The sequence below is a fragment of the Coturnix japonica genome, chromosome 26 (assembly GCF_001577835.2).
Source record: "Coturnix japonica isolate 7356 chromosome 26, Coturnix japonica 2.1, whole genome shotgun sequence".
Taxonomy (NCBI): domain Eukaryota; kingdom Metazoa; phylum Chordata; class Aves; order Galliformes; family Phasianidae; genus Coturnix; species Coturnix japonica.
The window spans coordinates 1,812,751-1,824,886 of NC_029541.1; the positions used below are offsets into that span (position 1 = coordinate 1,812,751).

The following is a 12,136-nucleotide window of genomic DNA, read 5'->3' on the forward strand; positions in this document are numbered from 1 at the left end:
CCAGGAGGTCCTGGGGGTCATTCAGAGGGGTTCCCAGGAGGTGCTGAGCATCTCTTACTGCAGGAAAGCACTAAAATCAGCCACGTGCTCAGCTCTGAGCAGCAGCATCCAGCAGCAATGGGGAGGAGGTGAGGCAACCCAAGGGCACAGAAGGGTGTTCCCATTAGAAAAGGGCCCACCTTGTTCCCTGAGCCACAAAGACCAAGGATATAGGAGACTTCAGCTGCTCAGAGGGGTCCTTCCAATGCTACTGCATGGTGTCTTGGTCATTACCATGTAAATACACCTCTAAAGTGCATTTGACTCCCTCAAATACATGGAGTGGGTTGTGCTTGTCTCTCTTCCATCTTGTGAAGAGGAGGATGGGGAGGAAGGCACACACTGGATACCCAGCAGGACAGCCATGAATTTGCTAAGACAAATGGGTCTTCTCCACCTCACCTTGCTGCATTCAGCTGATGTGCTTCTTGTTGTCAAGTATTGCCCCCAAGAAGGGTGGTGGAAAGTGGAAAGAAGTGGAAGGGAAGGTCCATTGCTCACCCAAGTCATCAGCTTGGCTGCTCCCCTTTCACCATGCAGACCCAAAGACCTCCCTCACCATTTAGGCACCACCCAAAGCAAATCATGCCTGGTGTCCCTAGGAGGCATTCCCACAGGTTATAGTTACAGCACAGTAATGGGGGAATCACATTAATTACTTGCTCAGCTGAATGGCGATAACGAAGGCACGGCGCCGGGTGAGGGACATATCAAGAATCATGTTAGCATGGTAAGTAGCACAGGAACACCCAGAAAGGGTGATGCTCTGCAGAAAGGCCTGAAGTTGTTACAAGAACGTTGGGAGACTTGATACAAAAGGCCAGCTTATTAATAGCTAATAGGCAAATAAATTATGTACCCACTTGGGTGGATTGTGTTTCTCCCTCCTTCCTGCTCTCTGTCATCTCCATCACCACCTTTCTACCTGGTCTCTGTCCCACCTGGTTCTTTCTTCTTTATTTTCATGCTTTATGTGACTCAAGGACTTACTCATCACTGAAAAACTTCAAAGCTCAATCCAACCTCTCCCAGAGTCTTGACCACCCACACCTGTCTGGACCAGGACAGGGTACCACCAACCATACTGATGGTCCCCAGAGCATCAGACTTCCCCAACACCCCAGGGCTGCCCCTGTTCATGGGGACCTGCAGATGCCCTGGATACACCAAGCCTGAAAGAGGAGCTCTGGGCAGCAAAACAAAAGCTTTCTTTGGGCCTGTTTTCAGAATGCAGCCCGGCCTGCTTGCCATCTGCCCAGCACCAGCAGGAGCAGCCTGAGTCCATCCGTGCCTGCAGCCAAGTGCCAGCAGCTCTACACCCTGCACGCTCCAATGGGTCCCTGGCAGGCAGCGAGGCAAGGGCAAGGCTGGGCAGTGGTTCAGGGGAAGAAAAGGAGCATGAACCTTTGTTACAGATCCTAGGCATCCCCAAAACCCCAAACAGGATGATGGAAAGCTTAGTGCAAATTAGTTAAAGCCAGTTTACTTTGTGTTGCCTGCTTTAAGTTCACCACATTTCCCTTCTGGTTTGAGTGCAGCATGCTGTTGCCTGTCTGATGCTGCAACTGCTATCATTCCTCCTCCCTTCTTGAGCTGGGAACTTAAAAACATAGAATTACATAGCAACCCTAGTTGGATATAACCCACACAGATCACTGAGCTCAACCCCCAGCACCACACAGCATCACCCAACTCCAAACCCTATGGCTCAGAGTGGTGTCAAAACACTCCTTGAGCTCAGGGAGTTCATTGCCATGCCCACTACTCTCTGGTGAGATGGATAGTCCTATAGAAGAACCTTTCAGTAGTGCAGAGCATCAAGATCCCCCCCAGCAGCTCACTGTGCTGAGGATCCTGGCCACATCCATAGCAAATTCCATCCCCAAACCACACTGTGATGAGGTGCATCCAAGGCAGAGCTGTGAGCAGAGCACAGTCCCTGTACCAGCTCCTCACCCCCTAGGACATCATCCCCCAGCACTGAGCCCTCATTCCCCAATGCTGCCCCTTCTCTAATATTTCCTGATCAGTTTCTCCACCCTCTCCGATCTCAGAGGCCACGCTATGTTATCCCTCTTCCTGGGCAGCATTTGGCAATCTGATCACTGCCTCCTCCTCACTAATCACCCCAGATCCCACGCTGACCCCGATGATGTTCCACCCTCTGCTTCTTCATTGCCCAATTTGACACTGCTCCACTCACAGCCAAGCTCCTGTTCACCGCCTGTTACCTTCTCCTTGTGTCTGCGTAACCCCAACTCACGTCACAGCATCTCCCAGCCACCAAAATCTGACTATTCTGTATCAGTAATGGGAAACTCTCAGCACTGCCTCTGACCTGAACACACGTCTCTTCCTCCCTGGGGAGAGCAACATCTCAATGCCTCCCACAAAGAAGACATGGCAGCATCCATCCCCAGCCCTAAACAAACCCCCTGCATCTCCTTTGCCCACGAAGGGACCATTGCTGGGCTGTTTTGTGCCAAATCAGCACTTTGCAGAGAGCAAGGAAGGCACAGGTCTGCTCCCTGCATCCCACTTCCAACACACAGGCAGCAAACTGGGAGCTCCCAGCAAGCAGAGAAGGCAGCAAATACTTCCAACCATCCCCCAGTGCTGGAGAAGTGACATTAAAATACACACACACACACATCTATATCTGTTTTGCAAGGGGAAAAAGCAAGGAATTTCAGCTTCATTGAATCAGCAAAGCCCACCTTCAGACCCCAAAGGCCAAAGCAGCACAGTGCTTTCATTGGAGATCTATACTAGCCTGGCTTGCCCTGTTTGGGATGGTTTTCATCTCTTTGTAAGGAAGGATTCACGCAGTGCTGGCACTTTGCATGGCTTTATCTCTCCTTAAAGGGGAATTCGTGCCCGTCCTGGGGTACAGCACAGCTCCTGCTTTAGTGGAAAGCAAAAAGAATCAGTATCTCATATACCCAGAATGAAATCCAACAGTGCCCCTCTGTGGGGGATGGAAATACAGCAGCTGAGCCCAAGACAGCCCGTTTTTGCTTCTCTAAGGGAGAACACATTTTCTCTGCCTGCACATATATAGGGAGGTGAAAGAAAACGCAAACGCATACACCTCCTATAGGTGCAGCCATACAGGGAGGCTGCTTGCTATATCTCAACGTGCAGCCTGAGGGCTCCCCAGCGTGCCAGGCTTGTTTCCTCCTTATGAATGAGATGCTGGGGATGTGGGCTGAACACGGAGCTCAGAGCTCCTATTTGTTCACCCCAATAGCCTCTAAACCTCACAGATCTCCTGAGGTATATCGTTAGAAATAGACATCTGATGGCTCTTTGGAGGCTGCTTTCTCACTGCTGCCCCAAAAGCCCCTCCTGGTCCTTCTCCATCTTTCCTTCTTCCCCCCCTCCAGCAACAAACTGCTGCAAAACAAGCCTGCAAAACTGGCTGGTGTAAAGCAGGACAAGTTCCCCCCTCCCACCCAGATCAATGCAGCCCCACTCTGCTGCCCTCACCGCAGAGCATCCATAGCTGCAACCACCAACCCCAGAGCTGGCTCCAAGCTGCTTTCCCTCTGCCCACATCTCAAACCTCAGGCAGGTGGAGCTGCTCACCACATTATTGGCCTCGTTTCTCTGGTGCCTAAATAACCCACAGCCTGCAAACCGTGTGAAGCCCCTGGTTGGGTTTTGCTGCTGATTAGGAGCAGATGTGCTGGCTAGGCTGAAATCTGGCTGAAAACCTGGGAAATGGGCAGGAATGGGAAGGAAAAAGTGCTGATGTGGAGCATCTGCAGTGCTGGGTGTTCTGTTGGAGCCCAGCTCTGATGCTGGTTGTAGCATCTTCCCTCCCATACCCCCCTACTAAGGGTAAAACTGAGCAGTGATGGTACCAGAGCAAGGCTGCTTTGTTCCCATCCCCGTGTTCTTCTGTAGGCAGCCAAGGTTGGCAATAGGACCCTGAGGGAGCTGGGCCCCATAAAGCTGCAAGATGTGCTTCCCCTGCACACATCCCAGTTGGCTCCTGGCACACTTAGAGCCTGAGGAGGGGCTGATGTAGGGATGCCAGAGCCTGGCCTGGGGGTGTTGGAGCTCATTGAAATCCCACATTGCTTTGCAGCTGCCTCCAGTTTGGATGCATGGGCAGGGATGGGCCTCAGTGTAGTGAGAAAGGCAAAATAACAACTGCTGTTCAGGGGCCAGCAATGACTAATTCTCCTCTGGGAGCAAGGAGATAATTATGGGTCTTTCCCAAGGAAGGGATAGCCCTTAATTACAAGGCTGGGTAAGCCTTCGGCGTAACCTGAATTTCTCTCCTCCCATCATCTCCTCATTTCCCCAGCTGTTAAATAGGAACGGTCTCTCACTCACACCCCACTCCTGCCCTCTGTGGGATAACTGTGAGATTCATTATGTAAAATCACTTTAGCTCTTTTCTGATTATGGCTGAATAACAGCGTAGGGGGATCCCTGGTGCTGGTATGTGGCCACTCATCCACAAGCAGGAAAGCACAGCCTTTCCCACCTGCAATAACCCTGAGGCTTCCTCTGTTTGCAGGCTGATAACACAGAGCATCAGGCAGGGTGTGCAACTGCTGCTGCTCCAGCACAAGGCATCCAAGGGCTCGCTGCTCATTTTCCCCTGAGGAATATGCAAAGAAACACCAACCCAGGAAAGGCTGAAAGCAACCAATGCTAATTCAGAGTGAGGCTGATCCCTAGAACACTGCAGAGTGGCTGCAGCAGGATTGGGGAAACTGAGGCACAGAGATGCTGCTGCTGAACCCAATGCCAAAGGGATGGGAACACAACAGGGAGGAGGAATCCCACACACTGCACCTCCTTGGCTGCCCATTCCCCTATTGCTGTTCCATCAAGGACCTGGGGAGATGGAAGCTGTGGAACCTGAGTTTAATTTTGCTCTCGCTGGGGATGCAGAAGGCAGCAGAGCCACAAATCAAACGGCCCCGTGGCAGCTGTGGAGCTCTGCATGCCTCCCAGTGTGAGCAGATAAAATGCAACAGCCTGGAAAGCCAGAGAGGGCTGCATCCTTTTGCAGTGCAAATCAGCGTAGCCAACAGCCACGCTGGATGTCTTGCCCTTTGCAAGCTGCTGCAGCCTGCATGGCTCACTGGCCAAGCATACTCCTGCTTTGCTTGGTTATCAGCTATGCAAATTGTGCTGTTTTGCAAACACAGCTCCTTTCAGAGCAGACAAGGAGATTGGCATCATCTGACCCATTCCCATCTGCAGCCCTGCGTGGGTTATTCCCTTTTGGGAGACATCCAGACCAAGTAGCTGCGGGTGTTGGGGGCAGCCCTGCCAAGGACAAACAGACCAAAGGGGATTTTCCAACTGCATTTCACAAGTGAGATTTTTCAACTCTCTTATTTTATATCTCAAAGTAATGCTTGGAGCCCTCAGCAAAAGCACCAGCTTCCTATCTTTGCTCCTTCCCCCAGGAACAGGCTCAGTGCTGAGCCTGGAGCTGTGCCTTACCCTATATACAGTATCCCACAGCACCCATACACTTGGATAAGTCCAACACGCCGATGGGAGCACCCAAATCCAGAGGCATTTCCTGCTGGCCAGTTGTGCTGAGCAAAACATATAAGGGGAAAGATGCATCTTGCACCAACACCAGCTCCCTCTCACCATGCCTCACCCCGAGACCCCCTTTTCCCTCCCCACATCCTCCAGCACTTTGCTCAGCCCCATCCCCTTCCAACCAGAGGAATCCTCTCTTGCAAAATCCAAATGCGTGGCCAAGATAAAAGCGAGGCCGTGAATAATTCATGCCTCAATCTTTTTCACCACCGTCTGCTGTAAATATTTCAATAGCACCAAGATGTCTAGAGCTGAACTTCGGGAGGGTGAAGGGGAGCCTGCAGAGCTCTGCCTCATTGTTTGCAATGAGGAGGTGGGAAGGGGACAGAGGGGACATTTCCTTGGCTCTGTGTGCACCAAGGACAAGGGAGCCCCAGAGAGAATAAATGGGTTTATATCACATAGTAAATATCCAAACCTTTCTGTGCAACCACAAAAGGGCAGTTTGGATGATATTTCCACCATAGGAAATGGGGGTTTGGTTGGATCAAGCACCCAACTGGCTCTGTTCAGCACTCAGTGCTTTTCCAGCATCCCAGGTACCCTTCATTCATGCACTTCTCCCTGCATGTATAAAGATGTGCATGTGCTGCAAAGATCTCATCTGGCCACAGATCCCCATCGTCCTTCTCCTAAGGCAGCTTCAGGGCTGGAAACTGCTCAACCCTTCTTTGGGTGCAGTTTGGGGGTTGTTTTGTTTCCCTCTAATCAGAGTTTGGGACAGCAGGAAAAACTGCACTTTGGAGGTTGGGACAAGTGTTGCTCTGAGCTGGGTGGGTTCTCTTCATTGCAGAAGAGGCATTCAGTAAATGAGTCATAGTTTTTCAGTGGGGGGGGGGGGAAAAAGCCATTTCCCCAGGCTCCCTGCTTAGAAATGGCTCTGATCTCTACACCATCCTCTATGGCCATGGCAGCTGCTTGGTCCTGGCCTGATGCAGGGGCTGTCTGGGTGTAAGTGCAGACACCCATTATTGAGGTATGGTTTCCTCCTTCCTCTAAGTTTGGGATTCAGATCTGCAGCTTCTTGGCATTGCTGGCTTTGTGTGGCTTATTCCAGCCATACCCACTGATTTTGGAGCCTGCAGAGGGCAAGGAGAACATGCAGATGAACTGACTGCCAACCTTAAGGTCAGCTCTTAGTCGCTTCCCCCTCCTTCTGTAACTGAAGTGAGAGATAGACATCCCAAACACCCCAAGGCTGATGGGGGTCACCACTGGGCTTGGGATATGGGCATGAGATGGGGCCCACAGGGTGCTGGGTGCTGCCACTGGGATGGTCCCAGGTGGCTTCAGAAACACAAAGAGAGAAGGGGGGCAAAAAGAAAGGCAGGATCCAGCCCTGATCAATTTGCTGCAGAAGGCCGAGGGAAGGCTGGCAGGTTCTCTCTGTACTGAGTGGTTTATAGATTTTCTCTAAATAGGAACCTGCAGCTGCATGGCAGCAGGGAGGATGCGAACATGGCGTAGGGGGACGGGGGCAGCGGTGGGGGCTGCAGGCTGGGAGCTCTCCCTGCTTGTGAGCAGATAGGGATTGATGGGAGCACAGCAGAGCAGCCCCCCCTTACCACCTGCAATAAAATCAGATGGTACATGGCCATAAAGCAGCAATCCCAGTGTGTCGTCCACCCTACCTCTGCCTCCTCTTCACCCCTCCCCAGGGGTCTCCCCAGGGACCCTATGGGGAAGCAAGGAAACAAGATAAAACCCAGCCCTCTGCCCAAGCCAGGAGGGGGAAAAGTTGAAGAAGAGGCTTTTCTGATGCTTAAACACTTGTCTTCATCCCATGGGGAGCTGCACGCTGGTCCTATCTAGAAGGCTTGGGCAAGGATTCCATTTAAGACAATAAATGGTGGAGGGTGAGAGGCCTGGAGTCGGAGGGAAGTGACTAATCAATCCGCTCATCATTTATTTATAAGCATGGCAGTTGCAAGCGTGAGCTGAAGCGCTGAAGGCAGCAGCCAGCTGCAGCCTTTGCAAGGAGGTTTTGGAGGAAAGATGGGCAACTGAGGCAACAGCTTTCAGATGAAAGTCTTATTTGGAGGGTCCGATCAATAGGGAGAAGGACCGTGTGAGACTTCTTGTCTCTCCTGAGGCCACTGAGAATCTCCCCATCCTTCCAAATGCTTTTATGAAACAAGCAGGAAGTCACTAAAAAGGAATGGCTTCACTCCCGGGTGGAAACATCCCCAGGATATGCTGAGAAGGACATTCCTTGCTCTGAGATGCTTGGCTTCAGCCTGATCTCACTGCAGAGGCCTCATCAACCCCCATGCAGTCCCTTTTGATCCACTGTTGGGCATGGAAGTCCTCTTGCAGGCAGAAATGGTGGAGAGGATGTAGTATCTTGGCTTGGGGATGTGTAGCCAAGAGGTCATGCCCATAGGAACAGCCTTTACTCAAAGTTAGGAGACCTTCTACAGGACCTGAGCATCTTCAGCAGCAAAACCTCCCCCTCCCTGAAGCCAGAAAGGCAGGATCAGGATGAGGGCCAGGATCTCTAGGCATTTTAAGGTCCATTAACTGGCAACGTAAGGCTTGAGCCTCATCAGCCATAAAATTGGAGTAAATCCAAGGACATGAGCTTGGTGGGGCACTGGAGCGGTGGCAGAGGGGTGGTATGGGCTGTAGGTGCAGCTGGAGCAGCTGAGCAGCACAGGGAGCAATGTGCTGAGTGTCACTAAACTCTGTTGGCCCCTGCATGGCCATGAGACCCCAGGGGTCCTCTCACATTGCCAGAAACCACTGCTGCAATGGAGAGGATGGCTCCTATCTGGTGTAGGGAGAGGTGGCATCTGTGGGATCCTGCACCTTCTCTTCTGAAAGGATTTATCCCATACATACAGAGTCATGTCCAGGAGGATCTCATGGGGTCTGGTTTCCAGGGGCACCTCTATGTTCAGCAGGGAGGGCCTCCTCTACACCATTCCTTCAGGCCAGAAGAGGCATGCCTTACAAGAACACATTTCTCTGCACAAATTAAAGCCATTCCATCCCATGCAACCCCTCACTGCCAGGTTTTACTAAGGGGAATCCAGGCACCGGTGCCCTGTAAACCCAAGCCCCATCCCTCACACCACAAGCTGCTCTCTACATCCATCTCAGCTTGATTCCCTTGCTCCTTTCATCACCAGTGCAGAAAAATGGCTTCTTCTAAGGCATGCCTTCTCTGGCCCTGAGGCACATGGCTAAATTAAGCCGAATGAATCACAAGGAGGAGTTTCTTTTTCTCTCCGATGACCATAACACTGAGAGCAAATGGAGATGCCCTCCTGGGGATGCCTGCATAGGATGAGAGCACTGACAGGGAGCAGCACAGCGGGGTGGGGGCTGGTGCTGGGATTCGTGGCTCCTGAGCCCCACCATGGTGATAAATCCCAGCTCCTGGTTGTAGGATCACAGCCTCATGTTGTCACAGAGTGAGGGGTCATCGGAGCTGGAGGGAGGGAGGGAGCAGGATGAGGATGGGGATCGATAGGATGGTCATGTTCCTGTGCATCAGCAGCCGCTCGCTATACATTTAATACCTTAAAACACATTCCCCCAATTTTCTATTTATGGCAAATGAATGTCTAATCCTCGAGCTGCGATGCTGCAGCTTTGTGCTGAGCCGGCAGTTCTGCTGCTGCTGCTGCTGGGGAGGAGAGGACGGAGCAATGGGAGCTGCACCCACACAGCAGAGCCCCACAGACACCCAAGGACGAGCTGAGCTGAAAACCCTCTTCCTCCAGCAGAGCATCCCAGTGTCATCCTGCTCATCCCACACGGCACCAAAGCAGCACAGGCTCTGCTGTTAAAATGACTTTGTTTCTCCTCCTGGAGCTGTTATTGGGCTCCTTTCTTCCAGTGACAGCACCTGGGACCTGATGGAGCCTTTGAGTTGTTTTCTGCTGCAAACTGAGGCTGAACCAAGGCAAGGAAGATGGGATTTAATGGATATGTTTGCATGTGGTTTTTCCATTGAGTGCATCCTTGTATATGTCCCACAATGGAGGAGCTCACATTTGCCAACAACCATGGATGTTTCCCTGTGCTAAAGGAACCAAATGGCAAAAGGCAGCCCCCCATGGCCTGACCCCCTCCCCATGCTGCAGGAAAAATGAGCTCCAAGTGCAGACAGCAGGGCTGGCACTCATGGAAATGCACAAATAGGCAAAAAGCTTTGGGTTTCCCATCAGCCTGTTGCATTTACTGCAGGTGGAATGAGGCTGCTGGGGGGTTATTTATGGAGAAGGGTTCCAGCTTGGGGCTGTGCTGTGCAGGAAGGCTCCCAGAGGCTGAGCAATAAATAAATGCCATGAAGGTGGTTGGGAGCTGAGCAGAGATCCCTGCTCTGCAACCAGAGCTGAGCTGAGCTCTGCATGAGCCCAGGCTCCTCTGCTGAAATCACTGCAGACAGTTCGAGACATCTGAATCTCTTCTTTCGTAAAGCACTTTAGAGCTACTAATGAAAAGCACTCTGTAAGAGCCACATAATGTCATCATCAGAATAAGAATAGTTGCTATCAATGCCTGCCTTCTTGCCAGCCTTACTGGATGCCACGAAATTATTCTCTGCTTTACCAAACATCCGACTCCTCGTTTCAGCTCTGAGCTCGTCAGGGCATTTTGGTAACTGAAAACACACAAAAACATTCATGAATAAAGTTCATTGGGCTGCCTGGGGGTGAGCAGCCGTTCCCTGCAGCATCCATGAGGGATAAGGAGACTTTGGGGACCTCAGCATCACCCCAAGGTCCTGCCCAGGGATGACTCAGGAATTAAGTCTGTCCATTTGGCTGATCCTTTTGTAAACTCAAGCCATATGGGGCTGGATCTGCTGTTGCCTCCTTCTAAACCTCAGAAGTTTATTATCCCCAGAGCCAAAGCTGTGAGATAAAAATGCTATTTCTGCCCAGGATTTCCGCAGCCGCCTCAGAGCATTCACAGCCACTTTCTAGTTATTAATGCTCACATGTGAAGAAGTGTGTTCCTTCTGCAGAGATTTGCCTTTAATTAGCCAAGGATAAAAGGACAGTGGAAGACAACCCCGCACCGGGTTGAAAGGCTGTGCTTTCAAACAGTGCTTGGTTGGCAGTTTTTGCCAGGCAGGGAGCAGATGCCTGGCAGAAGATGTTTGTGCTGCTTCCTTTGCCCACCCCCACCTTCATCTCTCACTGGCTAAAACGTGTCCTTGGGTCTGATCCTGCCCACGGAGGGTCAAGGCATCACAGAGTGTGATGGCAGCAGATGTGGGGGCTGCAAGGCGCTGGCTGACCTTGGCTCTCCAGCTCCTCCAATCAGTTCTGCTCCATCCTGGAGCTGTGTTAAAGCAGCAGCAAAGCAAACCCATCAAGGTACTGCCAGCCCCTGCAGCTGTGCCTGTGTCACAGAGCTCAGTAAGTCACAGACCAGCAGCTGCCCTAAGTCTCACAGTGCAGCATCGTGTGACTGGGGTGTGGGTCAGTCCCATCTCCAGTGCTCCTTGGGGTTGAGGAGATCTCTCATCCTGCTTTGCCCCAATGCACAAACCTGCTGCTGAGCCTTTAATCCATCTCCCAAGCACCTCAGACCCACCTTCTCACACCCTTTAGGATTAAAATCACAGCCACTTTCCCTACGGCTCTTTTTGCACCCCCCCAGCCCATGGGGGTCTATGGCAATGTGACATCCTCAGCACATTCAGCTGAGAACTGCAGCTGGGTGCTGCCTTCCCCATGAACCCAAGGCATCCCAGGAGCAAGGAGCAAATATTTGGGCAGCTCTGGTTTCAAGTCTGTTGTTCCTTGCATCACTCCTCATTATCTTGTCTGCCCTCATGCACTATAGATCCAGGGCCCCACCAGTCTCAGCTGTGACTGTATAGAAGGGGAGATTTGTGGTTCTTAGCACACCCAGACATTGCTCTCATGGATACAGCAGCCCTGCATGCACTGCCTGCAGCTCCCCATCTCCTGCCCTGTACCTCGTGCTGGGGTGTGGATGAGCACTGCTCCCAGGAATAGGATTTTTTACACCCAGCACAAATGCAAGGGAGGGAGATGAAGGAGCAAGAGCAAGTGGGAAGGAGAAAGAGGGACCTGGCCTGATTTCCAGCACTGCAGGATAAATGTGCATCTCCAGCTCCAAACCTTTGCCTGGAGGTTACCTAAAGATAGGCTGCGGGGGCCCCTCTTCGCACACCCACACTTGCAGATTTTGCACCCAGCAGCTCAGCAAAGGTCACCCAGAACACGAGGCACTGCAGCAGTGATGGTGTCATCCTGCACCAACTCGTGCTCCAGCACTGCACGTCGGTGCACACCCAGCAATTCCAGATGGGCATCGCCAGGAGGGTGGCAGAGCCCCGTGTTCCCTTCCCCTCTTTCCAACCTTTCCCCATCTGTCAGTGTTTTACTGATGGGTTTCTGCAGCCCTGCTCCAGGAGCTGCTCTCAAGATCCCAGTGCTTGGCCAAATGGAAGTGGGTTTGGTTATAGGATGGCTAAAAATCCCCGCTTGTCCCTGGGGTGTGTGCAATGGGCTGTAATGGGGTTTAGCAA

At 51.9% G+C, this 12,136-nt stretch overlaps 1 long non-coding RNA gene across 1 annotated transcript; it reads right to left on the minus strand.

Moving 5' to 3' along the window:
* Positions 1-2,697: 2,697 nt before the first annotated feature.
* Positions 2,698-3,600, minus strand: LOC116654434. Its single transcript, XR_004309683.1, has 2 exons — positions 3,529-3,600; positions 2,698-2,943 (listed from the first exon to the last, which is right to left on the minus strand). It is a non-coding gene; the product is annotated as an uncharacterized LOC116654434 (long non-coding RNA).
* Between the last annotated feature and the right edge of the window lie 8,536 nt (positions 3,601-12,136).